The sequence below is a fragment of the Elaeis guineensis genome, chromosome 11, assembly GCF_000442705.2.
Source record: "Elaeis guineensis isolate ETL-2024a chromosome 11, EG11, whole genome shotgun sequence".
In the NCBI taxonomy this organism is placed as follows: Eukaryota; Viridiplantae; Streptophyta; class Magnoliopsida; order Arecales; family Arecaceae; genus Elaeis; species Elaeis guineensis.
This window is the reverse complement of record NC_026003.2, coordinates 117811368-117815627: the sequence shown is the minus strand read 5'-3', so window position 1 is coordinate 117815627 and position 4260 is coordinate 117811368.

Below are 4260 nucleotides of genomic sequence, written 5' to 3'. Positions count from 1 at the left end.
ATCCTCCTCCTTTGAATGCGGACGGTGCGCTGCCCGGTCACCGACCCGGAAGCGAATGGATCGGGAGATCAGTGGATTTCAACCGCGTGATATTGGTCGGACGGACGTCGACGGTTCATGGAGATTTTCCAAATAAGAGTGAAGGGCGACTCTGGATCCGGGTTTAGACCTCGAGTACTACGCGTACCCGGTCTAAGCGCCGATGTCGTTAATACGTGGATTATACGTATCTTGGGTGGGCTTTCGGGGCTCCGATGCTCATTCAACTCCCATCCAGATGAAACCCGACTTGGACAGGCGATGGGTACCCCCAGGGCCAGCCCTGGGGCAGGTTAAATTGGACGACCGCCCCAGACTCCAGGTTTAGATCTTGTATTGATGTTTCAATAGGATGCAAGGATGACTTTTTACAATATTATAATAAAAAAAATAATTAAATAGATTAATGATGAATTTTATATATTATTTATCGAATATATCTATAGAAAATTATTGCACGTAGATTAATTTTTTAATAATAATTAATATTTAAAATATATTAATTTTTAATAGAGAAGATCTCATTTTTTTCATTTAATCTTAGGTCTAAAAATTGTCAAGCATTATTCACCCTCAGATGAGCGCGAATTGCGGAAATCATTGCCAGAAACAAAAATATATATATATATGAAAAAAAAAAGAAAAAGAAGTGGCGGATGTTTAGACATTAGGAGTTGCTGCCTTTTTTTTTTCCCGGGGGAAACCGGCAAGAAGTCTCCACCCCTTGCCTTTCGACGCTTCCGGAAATGCCCCTCCTCCCCGGCCTCCCGCTTAAATGGGAACGGAAACACCACGTGCATGAGCTCCACCGCCAACGCGGCGGTGGAGGGGATTGCGGGGGTTCGTCGATGGGCTGGAAGCGCCATTTGTGAAGGTCCCGGGAGACCTGGACCGGAGCACCGCCCTCCACCCCCACCCTCTCGGCTCTCCCTTCCACGGAACTTCCACCGGAGCCGCCGCACCCGGAGGACCCTCTTCCTGTGGAGCCCAAGCACATATCCACATCTCTCTCCTCCTCCGTTCCGAGATCGATCGATATCCCCCTCTCTTCCCCCCCGACCCGCATCGTCTGCGATCTCCTGCTGTCGGAGTCCCCCGAGACTACGCACGCGATTCCTCCCCGATAGCACGGTTAGGTTCCATGAGCTCTTCTCGATCGCTTGCGGCTTTGCTCTTTCTGTATGCCTAATCGACGAGACAGATGGCGACGAGTAGCATCTCGCCTTCCACCGCCACGACGATGACGTACTCGGCAAATGGATCGGGGCCGCCATCAGTGGTGACCGCGCCCGCCTCAGGTCCCACGAGAGCTCCATCGTGGCGGGATCAGCGAACGCCGGAGTTTGGGGTGAGGGTGCAGTGGTCGGCAGAAATGGGTTTCACGGTGATGGGTCTGCTGGAAAATATATTTTAGTTGCTGCTATAATAATTTTTGGCCGAAATTATAAATAAATAAATTATATTATAGTGTAGAGAGGGCCTTCCTAGTTTCTTATTGATTACGAGTCATACGAATATGAATCAAAAAAAAATGACTTATATGTATTAAACAAAAAAATTTCATATAAGTGAGAACACCACCTTCTGTTATATTAAAAAAAAATAGAGATAAAACTATAGATCTTTAAAAATAATATATATATATATATATATAAAGATATATAATATTTTGAAAACATCATATTTTTTCATGAACTGACCTATTCTTTCGGATAATCATAACTCTCTAGAAAAAGCACTTAATAAAAATATTTTAAAATATTTAAATCATAAAATATAATTTTTAAAAAATTAATTTTTTTTAATTAAAAATCCAACAAAATTGATGTGGATAGGGTTGGAGGTGGTGGCAGCCACGAAGACAGTGGATGATAGTGCCGAATGGTCAGGAGGAGGGGTTGGAGAAAAAAGATATCTTCCTCGCTCTTAAGTTAAATGAGATGGAGAAGATTAGACATCTGTTATAAGAGCCAGCTAGATTTATTTTATTTTTATTAAATTTTTTTGTTAAATTTTTGTACGAACATTGCTCTTTACAATTTGAATCGTAAGGAATTCGACAATAAATATATTATTTAATATTTGAGTCATGTTTGCATAGAAAAATTTGAACCCTAAAATTGAAATAAAAATAAACGATCTATTTGTTTAGAAGGAGTTTCATTATAATTTTATTTATAAAAGAGATGAAAATCCATCAAAATAGTATCTTAACTCTTTTCTAGTATTTAAATTTAATATTAATATTAATTATAATTTTAATAATAAATTAAATATATCAAAAAATATGATCATCCTGATTTATATTCTGACCTATTCTGATTTCAATCTTGATACTAGCCGCAAATTAGATGCACTCTTAATTCTAGTTTGCCGTGGAGGTAGTTTTGACATGAAAAACTCAAAAATACAAATCCAACGTTTTAATATAAAAATATGAGATAGTAAAATATAAAATTTAGTAAATAAAAAATTAAAAATTTATATCTCCTGCAAATTTCATGATTTTTATCTAGATTGAAATACGTCACTGATTTATGTCAATGACAGGTTCTCATCAATTTAATTTTATCAGTCTCTCGTGCCAGTCAATATGAAGCCGATATATCCTGCAATATCACCAAAGATTCCTAATATGTCATCTTAAGATTTTAAATAAAATTTTAAATAAATATCTTAAATATCAAATATTCAAATTCTTATCCTAATATGGAAGTCATTATGAATGCACTGTATAAACTGAGATATCTTTGTATATGGCCAAAATATTGATTCTTTTGCGTTTTACCTGACTTTAAAAAACATGTTGGATAAAAGAAGATCTCGATCCATCGTGGCTCCGATAACTCTCGAGATGGTCGTGATTTTTATAATTCAAAACCTTGAATAGGTGATAAATTTTTTTTTGTGTGTGTGTGTATGTGTGGTGTTGGGTCTGCTGGAAAATATATTTTATCTAAAAATCTTTAGGTTGCTATAATAATTTTTGATTAAAATTATAAAATAAATAAATTATATTATAGTATAGAAAGGACATCTTTAATTTCATATTGATTACGAATCAAAAAAATATGATTTATATATATTAAAAATAATTATATAAATAAAATCGTGAGATCCTATGCGGCAATGCCAAAGATCAAAATATAATATTGACATCATTTGTGAGAATACCACCTTCTGCTATGTTTAAAAAGAAAAAAAAGAAGATAAGACTATAGATCTTAAAAAGAGTAGAATATATAAATATATATATATATATATATATATATATATATATATATATATATATATATATATATATATATATAGTAATGTGAAGAGAGGATTGGATATTATTTTTGAATTGATTTTTGAATAGTTAAATCCAAAGCTTACTTATAGATTTTTTCTAGTTGGCCAAGAGAAATTACAATTTCAAAGACATGGTATTTTGAAAATATCATATGTCTTCGTGAACTGATGTTTTCTTCCGAATAATTATAACTCCCTGGAAAAAGCATCTAATAGGAAGATATTTCAAAGCATTTAAATCATAAGATATAATTTTTAAAAAATTAATTTTTTTCAAATTAAAAGTCCAATAAAATCGATGAGAGTGAGGTTGGAGGCGGTGGCAGCCACAAAGACAGTGGATAATAGTGCTGGATGGACAGGAAGAGGAGTTGAAGAAGAAAAATATCTTCCTCATTCCCAAGTTAAATGAGACGAAGAAGATTAGGCGTTTGTTATAGGAGTCAGCTAAATTTGTTTTACTTTTCTGTTACTATATTTTTGTGTGAATATTGCTTTTTACAATTTGGATCGCAAAAAACTCGACAATAAATATATTATTTAATATTTGGGTCATGTTTGTATAAAAAAATTAAACTCTAAAATGAAAATAAAAATAAATAGCCCATTTGCTTAGAAGGAGTTTCATTATGATTTTATTTATAGAGGAGATGGAAATCCATCGGAACATAATCTTAACTCCTTTTTGGTATTCAAATCTAATATATAATTTTAATTATAATTTTAATAATAAATTAAATATCTTAAAAAATATAATTATTTTAATTTATCTTTTGATCTATTCTGATTTCAATCCTAGCCGCAAATCAGATGCACTCTTAATTCTTGATTGCCGTGAAGATAATTTTGACATGAAAAATCCAAAAATACAAATCCAACACTTTAATATAAAAATATGAGATAATAAAATATAAAATTTAATAAATA